Source organism: Bidens hawaiensis, unplaced genomic scaffold (assembly GCF_021521415.1).
Source record: "Bidens hawaiensis isolate Kalapana, Puna unplaced genomic scaffold, B.hawaiensis_p1.1 tig00059226_1, whole genome shotgun sequence".
In the NCBI taxonomy this organism is placed as follows: Eukaryota; Viridiplantae; Streptophyta; class Magnoliopsida; order Asterales; family Asteraceae; genus Bidens; species Bidens hawaiensis.
Genome location: NW_027506436.1, coordinates 25,994 through 48,979, shown reverse-complemented (window position 1 = coordinate 48,979; position 22,986 = coordinate 25,994). Strand labels below are relative to the sequence as shown.

The 22,986-nt window shown below is 33.3% G+C and overlaps 2 pseudogenes across 1 annotated transcript; both read right to left on the bottom strand.

The window, feature by feature from the left end:
- Positions 1 to 12,186: 12,186 nt before the first annotated feature.
- Positions 12,187 to 19,861, bottom strand: LOC143617840 (putative ion channel POLLUX-like 2; annotated as a pseudogene). The gene is made up of 22 exons (XR_013150897.1): positions 19,694 to 19,861; positions 19,343 to 19,626; positions 18,569 to 18,640; positions 18,311 to 18,386; positions 18,124 to 18,222; positions 17,899 to 18,053; positions 17,713 to 17,814; positions 16,512 to 16,598; positions 16,335 to 16,425; positions 16,124 to 16,262; positions 15,971 to 16,047; positions 15,819 to 15,899; positions 15,523 to 15,720; positions 15,333 to 15,446; positions 14,361 to 14,451; positions 14,153 to 14,281; positions 14,009 to 14,085; positions 13,364 to 13,432; positions 13,236 to 13,305; positions 13,081 to 13,154; positions 12,616 to 12,726; positions 12,187 to 12,535 (listed from the first exon to the last, which is right to left on the bottom strand). The product of XR_013150897.1 is annotated as a putative ion channel POLLUX-like 2 (transcript).
- On the bottom strand, positions 16,940 to 17,674 carry LOC143617839 (protein transport protein SEC31 homolog B pseudogene; annotated as a pseudogene).
- Positions 19,862 to 22,986: the final 3,125 nt, after the last annotated feature.

Sequence of the window (22,986 nt, the reverse complement as noted above, 5' to 3'; positions counted from 1 at the left end):
TAAGTATGTGAACGACGTCTTGAACCGATTCAAGATGTCTGCCGAAAAAATCCCTTCTACTCCTCTTCCAGTGGGTCACAATCACCGGATGAATTGGAGGATACCGTTGATCCTACCCTCTATCGTGCCATGATCGGTTCTTTAATGTATCTAACGGCTTCTCGCCCTGACATTATGTTTGCTGTTTGTCTTTGTGCTAGGTTTCAAGCAAGTCCACGAGTGACTCACCTAGCTGCGGTTAAGAGAATACTTCAGTATTTGAGGGGAAATCCAGACATCGGGTTGTGGTACCCCAAGGATGATACTTTTGGTCTTACTGCTTATTCAGACTCGGACTATGGAGGTTGCAAGACCAACTTCAAATCAACGACTGTAGGATGTCAATTTTTAGGGAAGCGGCTTGTTTCCTGGCAGTGTAAGAAGCAGACAACGGTCTCCACTTCAACCGCCGAAGCTGAGTATGTTGCAGCCTCGAGTTGCTGTTCCCAGGTTTTGTGGATACAACAACATCTTCGCGACTACGGTTTGAAGTTTCTTACTACTCATATCCTGATTGATAATTCTGCTGCAATTTCTATCACAAAGAATCCCGTACAACATTCGAAAACAAAACATATAGAAATTCGATATCACTTTATACGGGATTGCTTTGAGAAGAATTTGATTGACCTTGAGAAAGTACATACTGACTTTCAGAAAGCCGATCTGCTTACCAAAGCTTTTGAAAAAACGCGTTTTCATTTTTTGCTTGGTTTAAACGGATTGAAGACCCTCGCTGATATTCTTAAACAAGGATGACTATCTTTATTTTCTGTTGATTTTTCTTTTAAAATTTATTTTGGTTTTAGGGGGTGAAAATCTAGAAAATACAAAAAGATTGTGTTTTTTCGTTTGTATAGATAAAATCCAAAAACATTAGAAAATTCAGAAAAATCAAAAATATTGTGATTTCTTTTCTTTAATGTTTCCCTTTAAAATCTTTTGAAAAACCAAAAACATTTTAAAATTTGAAAATCCAAAAAGAATGTATTTTTTCAGTTTTGTACAGAAAAATCAGAAAATCCAAAAAGAATGTGAAGTTTATTTTGTTTATAAGAATATTGAAAAAGACAAAAATATTGTGTTTTTAAAGTATGTATAGAGAAAAACAAAAAGGATTTTTGCATGCGTTTGCTGAAAATTATGTCAATTATTTACCTTTGAAGGGTATGTACGTGTATATGTTTGGTCCTGACATTTAATTGTAAATGATCAGGTTAGCCATTTACCTGATAATGGAAAATAGTTGGGGCGTTCGTTATGCATTTCTAGATTATTTGCTCGCTGAAAATTATGTCGGTTATTTAAGTATGTGAAGCATGCTTGCATGTCTTGGTCCTATTATTCACTTGTTGAATTGATAAAACAACCATTTATTTATAGACTTAAGTTAACTGGGACGATTAAATTTATCTTTATTTGTTTCTTATGCTTCTCAAAATTTTGAGTTTTTGAAGCAAAAAGAGAAAATGATAGTACATTGATTATCTTGACCCCAAGTCCAACAAGAAGTAAGCTTAAAAGACTGTATGCTTAATTGTATTGGTGCATTGGTAGGTCTTAAAACAACTAAGTAGAGTAAAGTATGTGATATAAACATAAAGAAACGCCAAATCGAAAGGGGTGTTAGTCTCTAGGAAAAGTCTTGGTAAGGATGGCAGAAATGTAATAACCTGTCATACTCAAGCCTTATACTTGTTTGATCATCCAAAAACAAAATAAAGCAAATAACAAGCTTTGAGGTTCTAGACACTGTGAGTCTCTATGCGGCTTAATCATCTGGGTATTCATATGCATGAATATTTCACTCGCTTTCAGAGCAAACCCAAAGTCATTAAACTTGATCATTATTATACCTCGTACAAATCCAAATTACTGACTTGATCAAAATCCGCTGTTAGTCATACATGGTTCTCCCCTTGCGTGCGTCTTAATACCATTAAGAAACGGACCCTAGGGGATACGATGTATATAAGCTGACAGATGGACTCGTGCATATTCACTCATAGTAACAGAAAATCAATGCATTGCTCATAAATTTCTTTAAAACTAATTTTGATCAACAATATAATGGTTTAAGTCAAGTTGGGGTGATATGGCAAAAATCAAATTAAGCTTGAACCATGATTAGAGGCTGATAGTTTCTGATATTCTGTTCTATAATTGAATCAATTAATCATATCACAAAAACAATTGAAAGTTTGTTATTAGATTTAAGTGGACAACAATACCAATGACCGACTTAACGCCAGTCATAATATCCCTGAAATATAAAACTGTGATGGAAGGGCACTATGGTTAATATGATTCTCTGCTCAAACTCAACAAAAAACACAAAAATATGTACTGCTTTTGTTAAAGTCATAGAAAAACACAAAAAGATTGTTCAATTTTAAAAAAAGGTTCGGATATTTCTTTGTACATACATTCTTTAAAATTTTTACAAAATACCAAAAATATTCTATCTTTTTCTTTATTTACATATTATTTACTAATTTAAGTTATATTTCGAAAAAAGTGAAACGGTTTTAAAGTATTCAATTATCGGGATAAAATGGTCATTGGTAATGGTTTTAAGTTAAAATTTTTATTTATTTAATTAATTCTTTATTTATCTCATCTAATTATTCAATTTAAATTTAAATAAATGATAATTCGCTATACATGGATAACGAATTAGATGGTTTCTATGCGAATTAGTCTCTAGTTCGCCCTTTATTTCGCTTCCGCACTCTGTAACGAACCATTTTTAATTTGCTACACATATGTAACGAATCAATACACGATTTATGTTTAGTTCGTTATTCTGGTATAACGAATTGGGTTAAAGAATTGCCTGATTCGTTATCGCAGAATTCAAACGAATCGCTTGATTCGTACAAAAGGTACTTCGGGAAACGTATAAGGCTATATAAGACAAAGCAAACGAACAGTCCTTCACTGTTCATCTTCTTTCTTCAACACAAAGTCTCCCTTTTCAAATTTTTCTCTGATTTTCGACCTTCAAGTTTTGACATTTCAAGGATATCATTGTGTTACTAAGGTATTAACGATCACAACGATGTGATTTTCGTCAAAAATGATGGTGTTTTAATACACTAATTATGGACTTTTGTGTTCAAAGGGTTTTTCCGTGTTCTAAACCCTAATTTATTTATGATATACTGTGATAATATAGCTTATTTTTGATTCATTGTCACCGGAATGTGATTCCGAGACCTTGGGTAGACGTTAATCAATGATTGATTAGCGTTTGCTAGGTTGATTGAACATTAATCGGTTTGGAGTTTTTTGCCTTTGTTTAGCTTACATATTAATGTTGTTTATGTCATGGTGTTAAGCCTCAATCTTAACACCTTGAACTTCGCATTGCGATACCGAGTTACATAGACCTGCTAGTTTGATTACTCGACGATAAGCATGAGCTAATTTCAGCTGGGTTTGTGTTGTTGACTTTCGGTGTTCTTATTAATTTTGACTTTGACTATGCGAGTCAAAGATCAAGTCTAAATTACTGACCATTCGTGATCCTTAGAGATTTGGGACTGCTTCGTGTCCAATTCGTTAAGGAAATACACGAACTAGATCAGCGAATAAATTAGTTAACAAATCAGATGAGGATTCGTCAATTTATAACGACTAGATCCTAGTTCGTCCTTGTGAATAATAATTCTCTTGATCTACTTCGTTAACTTATTTACCTGATAGCGAATCGCTTGATTCGTTACTGGATGGTAACGAATCAGAGTAATATCTCATACGAATGACATTTCTCTTTAATTATTTTAATTGAATTATTTCTTAAATATGTAAATTCATTAATTACACATATCATATGAAATTAAATACACCATTTATAAATAAATATATATATATGTGTGTGTGTGTATATATTACCTTTTCTTATCTTGGTTTATATTCATTCAGTAAAATGGCTGATCAAGTGAATCAAGATACACCGGTTGCTGATCAAGAGCAGCTAGAACAACCTGCTGTTGATCAAGGGCAGCAAGAACAACCACCACAAGAGCAACCTCCTCAGGAACAACATGACGATGTTATTTTATTACCTTTTGATAAGAAACATAACATATGTGCCTATGTTGTTCAAGATGTTGCTGATGTTGCTACATTTGGAGATATGTTGACTTTTCTAAGACGATCAGTGATACATTACGCCATCACTGCTCGACATAAGGTGTATCTGAGTATTATCAGGCAGTTTTGGGATACAGCTGAGTATGTGGAGGTGGAGAAGCATATTCGAGCCACGATTAATCAAACTCCTATTACAATTGATGTTGAAGTAATTCGGCGTGTGCTTTGATTTGATGATACTGATGACAACCCGAGTGAATTTGATAGGCAACTAGTCAAAGGTTTGTTTACACGTGTGCGTTATGGTGGAGACATTGATAAATCTATATTGAACAAGAATGGATTATGCCCACCATACAAGTATCTTCTCCATGTTCTTATTCATTGCATGAGTGGTCGTCGTGGTGGCTTTGACGAATGTCGACTCAGTTTGCAATCAGCCTTTGTGGCTTTAATCCTCAACAAGCCATTCAACTACTCCGAGCTTGTCTTCGATCATTTGACAGAACAAGTTCAGCAAACGCTTCAGTCGAAGAAATTTTTAATGTATCCTCGGTTCATGTAGTTGATTATTCAAGATTTGATACCTAATTTAGCTATTGATCAGACCTAGGTGAATGATAAGCTTCCTATGGAACACATGACGGCTGACACAGTACGTAGAATGTCAATTTATCGAAAGGGAAGGCCAGCGGATAAACGAATGATTGGTCATATCGTTAATCCTAATTATGTATGTCCTTACGAGGAACGCTGGATTCTTGATGATTCAGATTCCGAGCGTGAGGAAGGAGAAGGTGGGAACGATGGTGATGATGGGAACGATGGTGATGGGGGTAATGAAGGGGGAAATGGTGGTAATGGTGATGCAGCTCTTCGAGAGCAACAAGCCGCAGTTGAGGCTGCATTAGCTGCCACTATTGCAGCTCAACGAGAAAGAAAGAGAAAAGGCAAGGCAGTGGCAACTGATGAGCCATCAAAGAAGAGACGTGTATCTGCTGGGGCTGGTGTAATTATCGGTGTGCCACCACCTCGTCAACCAACGCCTCCATGCCCGGTAGTTCCGATTACAACTAGCACTCCGGCGATGACTTTAATAACGACGATGGTTCCACATGAGCAGTTGGGTATGATACCTCAGTCAGCATTAACTGAAATACCTTTGCCGACTGCTACAGTGGCTACAGCTCCTCCAACAACATCTATGAGGCCTCCTCCTCCTAGTGATCTCTCATTTATGAGAATTACAAGGCCTCAAGGTCTAATCCAACCAGTTCATCCATCCTTGTATGCTTTGCCACCAAATCGTCAGACAGAATTGCTTTTAAATATTCTGCATTTGTATGAGAACCAGATGTCTGCTGATCGGTTAAATAAAGAACGTCTAATGGAGAATCAGAAGAAACTAATCAGTTATGTTTCTTTCTGTCAAAAAGAAACCAAGGCCCTACGTGAGATTGTTGAGTCTCAGGGGGTGAAACTGAAAGAACAAGAGGATCTGATTTTGCAATTGACTTGCAAAGATGATGCTTTAAAGAAGATCATGAATAATGAGGAAGATCCTGATGATGATGAGTCTGGTGCTGGTGGTGAGCCTAAACAAACTCAAGACCCTGCTTCAGGTACGGGTACGAGTTCTGTTGACGATTCTGAAAAACAGATTGTTGTTTATCGTGACTATTCTGCTGCTAAACCAATTGAGATGATTGAAGCTGACACGGTAATATTTATGGATGGAAAAGGGGTGATTAGAAGTATGGTGAACAAGGATGAGATTGAGGTGGGTGAGTTTGTTGACAGGTCTCTGACAAAAAGAAACCAAGGCCCTACGTGAGATTGTTGAGTCTCAGGGGTGAAACTGAAAGAATAAGAGGATCTGATTTTGCAATTGACATGCAAAGATGACGCTTTAAAGAAGATCAAGAATAATGAGGAAGATCCTGATGATGATGAGTCTGGTGCTGGTGGTGAGCCTAAACAAACTCAAGACCCTGCTTCAGGTGCGGGTACGAGTTCTGTTGACGATTCTGAAAAACAGATTGTTGTTTATCGTGACTATTCGGTTGCTAAACCAATTGAGATGATTGAAGCTGACAAGGTAATATTTATGGATGGAAAGGGGGTGATTAGAAGTATGGTGAACAAGGATGAGATAGAGGTGGGTGAGTTTGTTTACAGGTCTCTGACACGAGAGCAGATTTCCATACTGCTTGGGTTGAATGATGAACAGTTGACTGTGTTAGAAACTGAGCCTGATGTTGAAGTGGTGAATGAGGAAGGTATAGAGGATGATCTGTCTAGTCAAATGAATACGGATTTTATTTACGAAGATTAGGATGTTGAGATGGAAGACGTTACTGCTGAGGAGTATCCTGACTTGTATCAACACACGAACGTTGATCAAGGTGCTCCGGTGTTTAATGAGCAGACTTTTAAAGCAGCTGAGGATGATTTGGAGAATATGACTAAGGGAAAGAAAGTTGTGGATACTCGTTTTGACTCAATTGTGAACCCAACTGATGAGGATATTGCTAAATGGTTCAGATTTAAAGCTGCGGGTAAGAATATCAAGGCATATCGATTTGTTGATCAAGAACGGAAAGACATAGCAGCTGCATGGGTCAAAGAAAATCAAGTAACTACCTTCAAGACAGTATCCAAGGTTCATGGTGATATCTTCTCATGGCTATATGATTCCGAGCTTAAGGTATGTATAGTTAAATGGGAAAAGGGAGTTCAGTACTACGAGAAGATAATGGATGTTCTTACACTACCGCGTTGGGATATTCGTACCCTCGCGAGGCGTCCATTTATCAATCGTGGTGGCATACGGACAGCTGAGTGGTTTCATCAACACTTGTTGTTCGAAGTTAATCATGGGTTCAAGTTCTTCAAGCCCCAGGTCCCGAGACGTAAACGTATTGACGAGATTGATCCAAAGACTGGCTGGAAGAAACTTGTTCTTAAAGTAAAGCCGTCGAAGACGATGAAACGAGTGCCGGTGAAGACGATGCCCCAACAAATGCATCTCTCATTCAACCGCTGGTACTATGACAATCGTACGGGCGAGGCCGTCATTGTACTTGGTAAAGGACTGAAGACTGAGCTTATCAAGATAATCGACCCGATGTGGTTGGTTAACTTATCTGAAACAGACAATGACGTGCTACACAGGAAACAGATGCTGATCGAGCGCAATGAAGACTACGACCTGGCTATGCAATTCCAACGTGTTGTGCGCGTTTGTTATGAAAATAGAATTCATAGTTGCAGAGACTGGCGGTCCAAGCGCTTCAAGTAACTTAAAGACAAAGAGCTCAAGACGAGGGGGTGTCTGTTAGTGCACAGTTTTGCGTCTTGAGTCTTTGTAATTGACGTTAACGTATTTGTCGTTTGTTTAATGTAATAAACAATTATTATGTATTATAGTTCGTTAAGGTATTAGGCTAGTTCGCTAAGGATGTTTAGCCAATAGACTTTAAGTTAAGTCTCCCCTGATTCGTTAGGGGATGTTAACGAATCAGGGGGTGTTTCGTCTGATTTATGTATGTAACGAAGTAGCGTCTGGTTCGCTAGGGGATGTTAGCGAACCAGACCTATCTTCTATAAATAGTGAACACTGTTCACATATAATTTAAGTTTTGAGAGATTAATTAACGAAACTCTGTCCAAATCTTCTCTCGATCTTCATCCTTAATATTATACAGTTGCTTATATACATATACTAATAATATATAAACATATACAACACTTAATCATACATAATTATGAGCTAGATCTATAGTTAAAGTATTAATCGATTACACGCAGATCTGAGATCTGTTATTGTTGTTTGTTACTAGATTGATACACCTACGGGATCCAACAAATTATTTTGAATTTAGGCTCCATTGTTAGGGTTTGATTGGTGTATAAAACTAGATCAATAGAGTAATTGAGATTGGTTATTACCTCAGTGGGCAATCCCAATAATTATTAGGCTAAGACCATTGGCGGTCTAGGATTGCAATCCCAATAATTAAGAAAAAAAAATGAAAAAATGGCATGAAAGAGGCAAACCGACCGGTCCAGCAATTGGGATTGCAATCTCATATTTCTCCCAATAATGGCCACGTGCCAGCATATGAATGGATGTGCTTTTATTTAATTTTTTCTTTTTAATTCTTAACAGTTATATATATATATATATATATATATATATATATTGTTTTTGTTTTTTAACTTATTATATTTAACTTTTTAAAAAAATATAAAAACATTGTCTTACTTAGGTTTTTATGAACATTCCGGTATAAATTTCGTTATAAATGGAGTTCATTTAAAAAATCGTATTTTTTAAATAAAATTAAAGTTTTAACCATTATTGAATTATCTTATCTGAACCATTAGTTTTCTATTAGTAAGATTTTCTGTATAAGATTTACAATCTAAAAAATCAAACATTATCTCATTCACAAAAATAAAATAAATATCTAAATTATAAAAACTTTCATATTCAATCACACATTCCATCTCTATCTGATTTCATCTTCCTATCATGCATCATTAATTTGCAAACTTTCACATGAATATTGGAGATTCTGAACTTTCATATTCAACTAATTATAAATTGAATCCTACTATACTATTAAAACAAATTAGTTTGCCTCCACATGGCCATTTTCTATTGGACGATTTCCATATCTTCCTAATATAACTACCACTTCTCTATTTTTCTTACCAATTAAATAATTCAAAAACACTAATAATTAAAATACTTAATTAAAATAGTTATGTAATCATGAAAGAGAAACCCATTTTCCAATTTTGTTTTCTTTCATCTTCAATTCAATACACACATTCTTTCATACCAAACCTTTTAACCTAATCAACCAAAGCCTCCATTCAATCGGCCATTATTGTATATCAATAATATAATGATTTCGTTATGTTCTTCATATAATATCAAAACCGGATATCGGATTATAAATTGGGCAAGTGACGGTATTGGATAATAACGATTGCTTTGATTCGATCCTGGAAACGATTTTAGAAGATCCATGGCGATTGTTACTCAGATCTTCACATCGATGGTTAGTATTTTACATTGTTAGGTTTGTATCTTCACATCGATGGTTAGTATTGCATTAACATATTAACCTAGGTTATTATTTTACATTCTTAGCTTACTATGTTTAATGTTTAATTGATATGTTTCCTATGGTTAATGGTTAATGTTTAATGTAAATTTTTTTTAACCTATAGTTTAGATTATTAACCTAGGTTAGTATTTTACATTCTTAGGTTATCAGGTTGAATTGTTAATTGTTTATGTAAATTTATATGTTTCCTATGTTTAATGTGTAATGTTTAATGTTTAATGTTTACTGTTTAATGTCTAATGTTGAAAAATTTAAATTATGATATTTCTTATATTTTGAATGTAATTGTTATGATGACATGTTTCCTAATAAATTATGGTATTTCTTAGTATTTTAAATTGTTTAATGTGTAACTGTTTCCAAATTTGATTAACAGTAATTGCTTTTTATTAAATCATATCATTACTATAAGTTTACAACTTTTTACGGATTTGAATTTGAATTCAAATTCAACTTAGTCTGTTTAATTTTATAAACATAAATCGTCCATTTTATTTAATCGATTCATATTGATATGTTTCCTATGTTTATTTCGGGCAATTATGGTATTTGTTAAATATTCAATTTTTAATGAGTTATGACTTATTATTGATATTGTGTTATTAATCAACCCCTAATTAGAATCGGTTATTACTTTCAAATTAACTAAATATGAATTATCAATTACATTTTTGAAATACCTAATTATATACCATAAATTTACTATAATTACACCTTTCCTTTTAATCTAACAATTCAAATTTTGAAACAGAATATGTTCATCTATAAATACTACAAAACCAAATAAAGAAAATCTCACATTTCTCACTTCCTTCCTGAACATTCATATTTGTGTCATTCTCAAGGTTTTTTAATTTTCTTCAAATAATAAATATGAGTTATTGAATCTTTAATCTTTGCTTTAATCTTATTTTTTCTGACACAGTAACATGGAAGCATCAAACATTACCATGTTCAAGGATTTGGATGTTTCCAACGACTGTTTACTGAAAGTTCGTATTCTCAGACTATGACGTTTGAAGGACAACAATAAAACCGGAGAGGATTGGTCAATTGAAATAATTTTACAAGATGAGATTGTATTATTCTATAAAAATATATTTGTTTTTAGTAAATTTTTTTCCTCCTCATTTTATATATTTAATAACTAACATTGTTTGTGGTATTAATCATTTTTTTCCTCCTCATCGTTGATGTAAAACTCAAGCGCAAGTTGGATGACACCTTCGATGTTCATGATGACACTGGTATGTCTGCAACCAATACGAAGGTTGACGAACAAGAAATTGTTGAGGCTAATGTTGGTCAGGGAGATATCGTTGGAGTGGAAAAGATATAAAAGGGAAGGATTTTGAGTTTTCGTAATAAATTAAACGTTTTGCATGCATTTATGGATTCTTTTTTTTCGGTTTTGAGTTTGGATGTTTTTGAGGTTATTTGTCCTTTATTTGACATTGTGAGTTTGGTTTTATTTGTCATGTTTGAACTTGATATGGACATCAATGAATTTGTGTTTTCCTTATGTTATATCTTTTTTTATCAATTAATTTCATATGGATATCAATGATTTTTGTTTTCCTTTGTATTCTATATTCTCCTTGGATTATAAGTTTAAACCAACTACTGTGTTTATTCTTTATAATGTTGGTTTAAAAATAACATCTTTTTTTTAAAACTTTAAAATAAGGAATCTTTGTCAATGTGATCCTACTAGCATTATTACACACATTAATACTACCAACATGCAAGTTGACTAATGATACACCTATTTGGACATCTACATCTACAACAATCATCATGACAAATCTCTTCACATATATTTGGTATATGAATAATTAATATGATTTATAGTTATACTCGATTCATAACTTAAATTCCTAAACTTATTTTGGTGTGCAAGTTTCACTCTTCAACATGCAATTGTAACTTTATAAATTTAATGTTTGTATTATAACTTAACATGAATTATAATGTTATTAGCATACATAATCGGCTTTATTTAACTTCATATGATTAAATACTACTTTATACTTTATGATTAAAGCAACTAATAATTATCTAACAACTACACATAACTATTTAGTTATTTATGAAATTTTAATTTTCAAGTTTGTGTTAATTGTAAAACGAAAGTTATTTTGTTCTTTATGAAATTATAATTTTCAATTGTTGTTGTTTAACGATTTATATATTTCCATCCGTGTCCTACACGGGTCAATAACCTAGTTTATTTAATAAAAAAAGGATAAGATTGGGTTGTTAATGGAAGTAAAAGATTAGAATGAGTTAAATTATGTAGATCGATGAGAGAGAAATTAATTTTATAATATGAGATTAATTTTGTAAATAGGTACAGCCTTATTAAAAAAACATATATATGTAAGAGGGATTACACGTACAAAGTAAGGGACAAATGCCGAACAGATAAGATGTTACAAGTAATAAAGCTGAAAGTACCCATTGCATTGCAGAACTCCCGAAAATGATATATATATATATATATATATATATATATATATATATATATAAACTTTTTTCAATGGCGTTCTGAATAAACTTCAGCTTTGTTATTTGTCTCGTTAATCATGTCTTTTAAGACTACCTAAAAATAAATATATTTAACATCTATAAGACAATGTTACATAGGCATAAAAGTTTCATGTCATTCCAAATTTCCAATCCATGCCAAATGAAAAGTGTCATAAAAGACAAAAGAAGTTGAATACCAATACCAATACCAACAGTTTAACCTAAGAACGAAAACCATCAAAATCGAACCATAAACACCCTCTACATAAAACATTAAAACCGCTTCAACTTGTTTAAAAGAAGCCAAGAATTAGAATGATTCTAATTTGTATTCTTGTGACATTATTACACTTTTTTGAGGCTGTTGAGAAAGAGCAAGTGTATAAACTATAAAGTGATGCACCTTCTTAAATCATCATATGAAAAAGTTAGCACTTTGTTTACATTTTCTTTTGGACTGAGCATCTATCTATCTATCTACATGGGAACATCATTTCCCATAAATGTAAATTAAATTATAAAGAAGTTACCACTTTGGTTTCTAACTCAAAAGTTACTTTAATAGGCACCATGCAAGAGCGAAAATTGAAGCAAGGAGCCATAAATCACAGTTTCGTCGGTAACATTTACAAGAGGACAGGCTGTTCCCCTTCAAGCTCTGATATAACTATCAAAGAATCACTCACTTCAAGATTCAGAGGCTCGGACTTTGGAATCGGGTTAATCACCTGCAACCAAGAACCGCGTATCAACAATTTTTCTTTTTAAAAAAAAATAATAATTGGTAAGAAGAAATTAGTGACAACACCTTCTTGTTGTTTTTCACATAACCAATGGCGACTTCTCTCCTTAAACGCGCTCTTTCAGAAAGCTCGGAAAACGACAAATGCTCGTCTTCCTTCATGTAGAGTCCAATGTCCTGTTGATTGACAATGCATCAACAAATTTAAGTCAATATTTTTACTATTTTATTCAAAAAACTGGTTCGCTATTTTAACACTAATTTGGGTCTAAACAAATGCTTACGACCTCCTAAACTGATTTATTCTAAACAATTGGTTAGCTATTTTAATACTAATTTTGTAATCACATTTACTAGTTATTGGCAGGTCAACCCAATCTCACAAACCCGTCTGACCCATCCTAAAACTTTACCTGTTTTGATCCAAAAAAATGTAATTTTGACCTTACCCACCCGTAATTAAAATATATAAAGTTTTTAAAAATAAACATTGCAAAGATAAAATCCTCGAGTATGATGTTGCATTGTTACCTTGACATAAATTTCATCTCCATCTGCATCTAAAATGTCTTTCCAAACTGCATTCAGTTCACTGTTTTCAGCCACTGATTCAAAACAAAACTGAATTAGTCGAAAATTAATTCTCGCATAAACAAATACCAAAAAAAATGGAGTTTATATACAACCTTGAGCTGTCACAAGGCTCATTATTTCCTCAGCTGCAATGTAAGTTAATGCCGGCTTGATTCTTGTAATCTAAACCACGAACACATCAACTGGTTTAAGTAAAACGAGATAAACACCAAGGTTTAACTGTAAGAAATTAAATAAAATACCTGTTTTCCAATTTTGAGTCAACAATTTCTGCAACCAGATTTTGAACCTATAGTTAAGAAGTCAACAAACAATTGTAACTTTTAGTTTCTATACCTCAATGAATGTAAAAAGTTCCATATAGTTTATTGCTAACATACATATATAAAATATATACAAATAAGAAAATTTCACAAATGATCCCTGTGGTTTGAGCATATTTCAAGTTTGGTCCCCATATTTTAAAAATTGCAAACTTAGTCCAAACATTTGTGAGAGGGTTGCACATTTAGTCCCCACTGTTAATACCAGGTAGTTTTAAACGGAAAGTTAGCTCATGCTCCATTTATGTGAGGGTGATTGTGTCTTTTCAAATTGGAACCAGTACATAATGTCTTCCTTGTGCTCGAATGTGATAAAGATACTCGAAGGTTCAATGCATAATTGAAGATGATGAAGTCAGTTAGGAGTACTGGAGTTTGAAAGAGTATTTTAGTAGATGACACATGACATCACTGGATTAATGGTAGGGACTAAACATGCAACCCTCTCACAAATTTTAGAGTCTGGGGACCAAACACACAATATGGTCAAACCACAAGGACCATTTGTTTGAGAAAATTGCAAGCATGTAGGACCCACCCACCTTGACACCAAGCTTTTGACAAATACTTTCTGCTAGAAGGAGAGAATAAGCAGACTGCTTATCAGCCCCCAATGGATCTGTAACAACAGCGAAAACAGTTAGGATTGGCGGATCAATCCAACCGAACCCGTTTTAACCAATTACCTTCAAGAAGCCACTCTCGGTCCGATATTACAACTACAGAGAAGGGAACCTCTTCTCCTTTCTTATGTGACTTTTGAGTGTGTTCAATGGTCTCTTTTAAGTTATCATAGTTCCTTGGGTTTCCGACTTGTTTTTTACATTGTATATATACAAATTTATATGTTACTTAAATAATATATCATGAAAATATAGTTCTGAGACTGTACCTTGTGTATGACTTTAACATTTTTCAACTTGCGATGACCAGAAAATTTGTATGTTCGTTCTCTTTCTTCAATTGGTACGTCTGACAAAATCTCCTACATGATGATACTTATACGTTAATGCTAAACAAAATGAGTAACAAAAACGCAACAATTCAAAGGTATTGATGCATTATAGGTTGGAAAAACACATCAAATGTGTATTAGCTATGACCAGTTTAACATTATTTACGTTCATTATGTATCTTTATGCCGGTCTATAAAAAATACAAAGAAAATAATTATTATATTATTATTATCATTATTATTATTATTATTATTCAGTCACCCTTCAATCCTTATTTATTAAATCCATATATGTACATATCCTGTAATTATTGATCTACACATGTAGTTATAAATTATAATTAGTAAAATGACAATTTTTGAACTTACATATGTACATAACCTAGAATATATAATTTAACCTACACATGTACATATTTTGTAATAAGTTCTTTAACCCACATATGTGAATATCCTACAAACAATTAACTCTAAAGGGAAAACTAATGAGCATTTAACCATTATATCATTTTTTTACACATTTTAAGATAGAAAGGATAATATGTTTATGGCATTCAGAGGCCTCAATTGAATTATTCCATCATTAGTTAAATTATTAAATATTTATTAATCAAATAAAATTCAAAACATTTACCTGTCTTGTAAATAAACTTGTCCTAAAGCTATTCCAGTAAATATACCATATATTATTAATTTACTTTCTACAAATATAATTAATTTAAAAAAAAATGAAAAGAAAAAGGATAATAACTTGATTTAATTAAAAATAAAAAGAACTATAATATCTTATTAAATATAAAGAAATTAAGGGGGAAAAAAACTCTTTTGGTAATGGTAGATATTTTTCAAATCACCCATTTTGGTAAATACTTTTTCCACCAACACTCTTGGGAAAGAAAAACGAAGCATACCACTACACTTCCAGGTCCTAGGTAATTATCATATTCCTCAACCATTTCCACAACATCTGCGCGCCACCCGAGTAATAGTATGCATTCTTTTGGGCCCACACTCGAGTCTGATCCCTGCATTTATCACTCAAATTTTATTATATTTGTTTCCCCTCAAACTTAACAAGGCTAATGCAAATGACTATTTTACCTTTGAATCCTGTTTTGCTGGACGTTTGACAATTTTATCCAACCGAGCTTTTGCCATCTGAATAGCATTATGTGGAGTATCTTCACCAATCTCTTTTAAAACTTGAAGATTGTGAGGGTCAATTTGTTCTTCTTTAATTGAACTAAAGTACGAAATCTGTGTTTTCTTCTTCCCATTAACAGGTCCGATGAATAATACCTATAAAACCAATTTTTCGATTTTGTAGTTATTATAGGTGTCGTTACTATTTAGCATAAAATCATAAACTAAATAAAAACTTAATTACTGAGACATACTTTATCATCTTCATCCAAAACTTCATTGTCCATTGGATGGAAATTTACCTTCCCGTTCTTATAAAGACCACAAACAGCAGCCTGAAATAAAAAGTATATAATAAAGAAAATGCCAGATAACTGAGAAGTAAAATAAGCAATCAAAAACAAACCTCTTGAAATCCAATTCTTAGCTGACCATACTTCAATCCTGCTAAATGAGGAAAACTGCAAAGATTGAATACGTTTTCTGCAAAACAATTTCATAGCCAATTTTGTAAGTTTAGCATTTTATCACTAAATTTTGGTAAGCAGTTGGAGGGTACTTCTGTAATTGAGAAAATGTCTATATATCTTCACGAGCCCCTTCTGTCGAGAGCATTGAACAAATAACTTTGATGTCACATTTTCCACAGGCTCTACATTTAACCCTGAGATTGACTTTAATAGCTCACATGTATTAGGCTAGAAACCTGCAAGTAATTAAAAGTAAATTTTATAAACAAATTTATAACTATATTTGGAAAAGATATAAACATGTACCTCAACAATTTCTGGAACAGATTCCATGTCTGAAATCGGTTGAAGAGCAAGAACCGACAGGAACGCGTCTGTATCAATTCCATACCTAACTTCAAAAAGCAAATATATTATGGTATCAATTCAAAAAACTATTATTATAATAATATAGTTATTGGTATCATAACACATTACCTATCACCCTTAGTTGGCAATATTATTATGGCGCGTGCTTTACTGGCTGCAGCCCTTTGGAATGATTTTGTTAAGCTTAGACTGCAACTGCATACCAAACAAACAAGAAACAAAATAAAGATGGAAGAAATTTAATAAAAAAAAATCAATCAATCAATCAATCATACCCAGTAAAATCTCACCGACAGCAAAGCTATAAGTAAGGTCTGGGGAGGGTGGGATGTAGGCACACCGTACCTCTATCCAAAGGAATAAAGAGGTGGCTTCCAGAGAGACCCTCGGCTCTAAGTACATGTGTATGAAGCAAAATAAAGGAAATCAAAGTTTAACAGTTATATAAAAACTACTACTAATATTAATAAAGGAAATCATAAATAATATCAGTATATCACAAATAATACGTATATAAAAAAATATAAGTTTAATTATTAACGTACAGGTGGAATATGAGCTGCGGGAGTTGGAACAAAGAGAGAAGGTTGTTGTGGCTGTTGATATTGAGGATTGTATAACGGTTCGGGTGGTTGTTGATAAGAGCTTACATCCTGGTAATAGTTTCTAGAAGGTTCCACGACAGTGTTTGTTTGCTGATTTGAACCATACACAGCTCCCATTTGTGGTTGAGTGTGAACATAATCTCTAGACTGTGTTGTCTCTTTCTCTGGTTCAGACGAGAGTGCAGTACGATCTCTCAAAATAACAAGTTCAGGTGACAAATCTTCGGTGCCCATTAGTTTCAAATACTCCATAGCCGTTGTCAACAGGCCTCGACTTGCTAATATTTCAGCATACTTCTCAACAAGTTTGCATAAAGAAGCACTGAATCTCTTCTGTCCGGTTGCTAAAGCAAGAACCACCGTCTTCTCCATTAAATCCTGAAGTTGTTCAACATAGGAATCACCCTTGTGATCACAAGTAACATTCTTCGACCAAATTTCAACGGTTTTATCAATGTTGCCGGCACATATGTAACAAAGAGTTGCGGCTAGTGTGTTACCCGCAGCTACAAGCCTAGATGCAAGGGTCTCACAAAGTAAAGTCCATTCTTCCCTTTGTGCAAACGTGCATAGAAGAGCAAGCGTCTCCTTCCAGGATTTCAGTGGCCTGGTATTAACCAGACTAACTAGATCATTATTCACCATCGCAGCAACAACCTTTAAGTAAGGAGATATAAAAAAAAATGTGATAATATAAAAAATACCTCTTTGTAAGGACATCAATATGATGATCTTTTGAAATATTATCAACCGTCTTGTCGATTTGTTTCCTTGGAATGTCAGATAAAAGAAGAATTCTTTGCCTCCTGTTTATACATTTTTAAACGTCTATTAAACCTCTATAACGTGTAGATATCAGAATACAAAATCTTAAAGACATTACTGATTACCTAGTTGTAGCTGTACCTAATCGCACAGAAAACTCATGATACTTGTTTAATTGCTTCACTATGAAGCTCAAATGACTATTAACTCCACAAATTATTATATGATCACTCTCTAGAACTTGGATTTGTGCTCCTTCTCTAAGCTTTTGCATGTTATGCTGTACAAATGAACACATTATATAAGTAAAATGTCAAAATTTAAATTCTAATAAGGGTTCAAGAACGTACTCTGAACTGTTCTGTCATTGTGCCTAATAAGCGAGAGTAAAACAATATGCCCCATATAGCAAGAAAAAACCCAATAACTCGTTCAACCCTAGTTCTTTGCTGCATACAACATGATCAAACGTATCAGATGTTAAATAAATGTTTTTTTTATTTAGTTTATGATACTGATTTTGAAATGAAATCTCACTTTTAGATGAGTTGATGAAGAGCATAAACATGCCCATGCTTCCCAAAGACAGTCCTCAAATGACTGTGTATTACGCCTACACAGGTCAAGACGGATTAATATCTTCAAATTATTGATCAATGTTCAAATACAAAATGTTCAATTTTTTTGAGATTGCTACAAATTTAGGATGCCAAAAGTTGATTATTGGTTGCTCCAAGGACTTATTATCATGAATGCGTTACATCAAAATGATTCTTTGAATTATAAAAGCAATACCTGTACTTATAAAAGAGTAAACCGCCAATAAAGACAAATGAGAAGCAAGCTCCAAGAAGAACAATCAAGAACCTGCAAAAGCATCCATAAGTAGATTCATCAGAGACTCATTTTCAAGCAAAATTTCGCGAGGAGAAAAAGGGTAATAGTCCACTTTATTGATTTTTTATTTTCTATTTTCGCCATTTTTAAACATGAATAACTTTTTTGTATATTACTATTTTTTAAAACAATAGTAATATACATATGTATGGTGTGCCTACATCCCACCCTCCTCAGACCCTACTTATAGCTTTGCTGTTGGTGAGACTTCACTGAGTATGATTGATTGATTGACTATTTTTTAAAAATATTATAGCAAAAAATTGAGCATTTTTTAATATTGAATTTGATTATAGTATTGTTTTATATAAAATTAAACAATAACTATGTATTTTAAGTGTATGAACTGGGTGAGAATTTCCACATAGTATTTTAATTTATTTCAATATCGTATTTTATTCGTGTCCAAGTGTTTTAAATTATTTTTACAGAGTGCTTGATTATTAAAGCATGGCGTTTTATTTGCTCCTAGCTGTATTATAGTTTTTTTCAACATGGCATTTTATTTGCGCACAAATAATTTGTTTACACAATTACCCTTTTTCTTCTTAGGACACGTGGCTCTTCCTGGTGGGTTCCTACACTTTCTAGATACAATGACCTATTTAGTATCCCCCCCCCCAAACACACACACACATATACACACACACAATGCATGTTTCTTGAACTTACGTAGACACGTTTCTCTCAAGCTGGATGTTGAACAGATACATGAGGCGTGAAAAGCTCCATTTGATGTCATGCAATGAGGGAAGAGATACATCCAATTGCAGACGAGTAGGTTTATCGAGAGTATTAGAGATGCATGCAAAAGGCAAACTTGTAGCTGCAAATGATTGAATAACACAAGAGACCAGATATCGCAGAACTACTTTCCCATGATGTTGTTGTATTAATCTGACAAGTAGGCAAGACACAAAAGCCGCCATGATGATCTTGATCTTTGTCTGATGCACCTGCAGAATTAATTAACTCATCTGTTCAAATGGATCATACTACAGATACCTCTCAAATAATGCACACCTGAGGATAATCTGTTGGTTTCACTTTCAAGAAACATGACTCGGGATTTTTCACCTCAAACCCCGTGTTATGTGATGCTTTAATTCTTTTGAACTCTGGTTTCTCTGCCAAAGTAAAGAAATGTAAGAAACATGTATGAAACCAGCCAAGCCACTCGTGAGCTACTTGAGATCAGCTTGCTAAAAGCTTGAATTGATCCGAGCTTACATGAGCCCGACCCTAAAATTAAGCTTGTTTAATAAACGAGGCCCCGCAATGAGGGGTTGATTCAGGCAGTGTCGGGATGGGTTGACCGGCTAACACTTTTTGTCCATTTTAAATACATTTTATAAGCAGTTAATACATTAATTAGGGATATAAAAATAAAATCTTAATAATAATAATAATACTCATCTATATCATTAAAACACAACCAAATGACGTGTTTATAAGTAGATGTGTGACATGTGTCAAAAGTAATTAACTAAATTCTGTATTGCATAGGGTTTCATACAAGGTGAATTATAATAGTGAAAAGAAAAGTCATAATTCTAGATTAATAAATACAAAATAAAAAAACCTTGCCTCGATAAAGCTTGAACATGGTATTTGCATGTATGGTTGAAGAACGGATCCATCTACATGGAAATGGGATTGATTCTCTGAAAGCAGCATACGAGAATCAGGTTTAGATTCCAGTCATGTCCAAAATACAAAACAAAGAACAAATCTTTACTCAGAAGGCAAAAAATACAAGATTATTGTCTGATTTTATTATGTTATAATGTCAACCTTTCATAAGATATTTTCCAACAAATAGTCAATGCATCCAAATCAGTATAATTGATGTCAAAAATACAATTCAATTACGAGTACTGTTTGAAGTTATAATCATCATAACTGCCTGGATGGTTTCCAGACAAATTAGATCAAAGAATCATACTTGTATGTTTTGGTTTTATACAATATATCAATCTTATTGGTATTGCAGAGCAGGTGTTTGTTAAAATGACAGAGTCCAGATATGATCAAATCAAATAACAAAAGATGTTGGAGTTTACAATTAATTAATATAATAAAATACCTGTCAGTGTTGGGGCGAGAGGGAGATTGAAATCTTGGGTGAGTAATCCATGGACGAGAGTTATGCAGGATGAGCATCTTCTCTTCTTACTTGTTTTGAAATCACATGAGCAAATGCATCTTCGACTGATTCATTGGTGTATATATATAGTTCCCAAAAGGGGTGTGGGGTTTTGGTCGTTGGATTTGAATGGTGAGGCTTTGCCCTGCTTGCAGTGCGCGCATATAATGTATATATGTGTGAACCCTCGGGTGGGCAAAAGTAAAATTGCACTAATTTTAACGTTATTTTACTAATCTCGTGAAAATAACGTTAACAGTGGCAGAAGGTTAATCAGGCATCATGTGGTAGCGTTGATAGCCGAAAGACAATGGTACATGCACCAATCAGCCGGTGTCCCAATGATTGAGTGCTATGTGCCTCATGTCCAAGGCTTGATGCAAAACTACTATCGAGCCGGGGGTCTCATCGGAAGCAGCCTCTCTATCCCTATGGGGTAGGGGTAAGGCTGTCTACATCTTACCCTCCTCAGACCCTACCATAGCTTGGCTATTGGTGGGATATACTGAGTACAATGATGATGATTTGAATGGTGAGGCTTGCTTTATTTTGCTTACAAAATTCACAATGTGTTTCTTTGTGTTTGTGTTTGTGTTTGTGTTTGTGTTTGTGTTTGTGAAGTTGGGAGATACAATCGATGACTCACTCCACTCTTTCCATTTATTATTATTATTATTATTATTATTATTATTATTTTATAGGAGGTAAGAGTTATTATTAACTTATTCTAGTTTGGAATTGAATCGTAAATCATCACACACTACATAACACAAGTATCAACTATACTAGGTTAGAACTCGTGTAATACACGGGATGGTACTAAAATAAAAATAATAAAAGTAAATAATATTATAATATAAATAACTAAAAATGATTAGAATATTTGTATACTACATGAGCTGAACAACCAAAACGAATGCGTGTTTGTATAAGTGAATAACAAATTCATCATTTACTTGGTCACTAAAGTAATGACATTCTATATTGAAAAACATTGATCTCATGTTGACACGTCTGCAACTTTTGTATAAATCAATACAATGGTAAATTAATAACATTTATATTCTTAAATTAGTGCTATTAAAGTGTAAACTTGCTAGTAATTAACTCACATGAATACAACATTAGTATATCTTCTATGTAATCCTTTGTTCAAGTTTCTTCCATGCTTTCGAACAACATGCATGATGTTGTAATACATGTAATTACAAACCATTAGCATCCATGTATACTACACACACTAATATTATGAGAAAAACATCCACATCTGAGTTAGCTAACATGGTTATGGCTTTTAAATCACCTCGGAAATCAGAAGTCGAACACTCCATCATTATCTTTTGCTTGTTTTTCTGTAGTGCATGTTCTTTAATTATCTTCATTGCTTTAACAGCTTCAATAATAATTGTTCCTGCAAAACGGCAAATCATGAAAATGAAAAGTTAGTAAATGATGTTTTATACATATATATTGCATAGATAAACAACGAAAAGCTACATTACAAGTATACAACTCACTTTTACATGCCTCAAATATAATTTTACATATTTAAGTTAGCTAAAAAAAACCCTTTATTGTAGCAGTGACTTCTATTAATGTAAAGAAAATAGTAAAAGTAAAACTTCATCAAGATTTTTTCAAGAAAGATGAGAAACCAACAAAACACTAGAAAATATAGCGGGTCACTCAACCCGACCCGTTGTGCAGTATTTTTAAAATTCGAAGGAAATTGAGGAAGGTGTTGACGAATCAGTCAACCCAACCAGTTTGCAAGTACTTAAGCTAGCAGTAATACAAAAAAAACATTAGCAGGTCACTCACAACATATATACAAATATAAATACGATTGATGGCTTATTTAGTTATAATAAAAAAACAATTTGACATTACTTTTCTTCTCTATATGAAAAAGTATTTGAAAACATAAATGAAAATAATGCTTTGAATCATACATTAGTATTTGTTTCTTAAGAAAAAAATATGTATTTCAAGAGAGTAATCGTTTTAAATTTAAACTTTTTAGGTCGGGTTGAGTCAGATCGACCGTGAACCATTTCCCTAATTTTGACACATTTCAACTATTGCTAATTGTCTAACTTTTACAAATTTTGGGTTGGCCCATAATTTTTTTTCCATTTTTTTACCGATTTCAAGTATATCTAATCGCAAA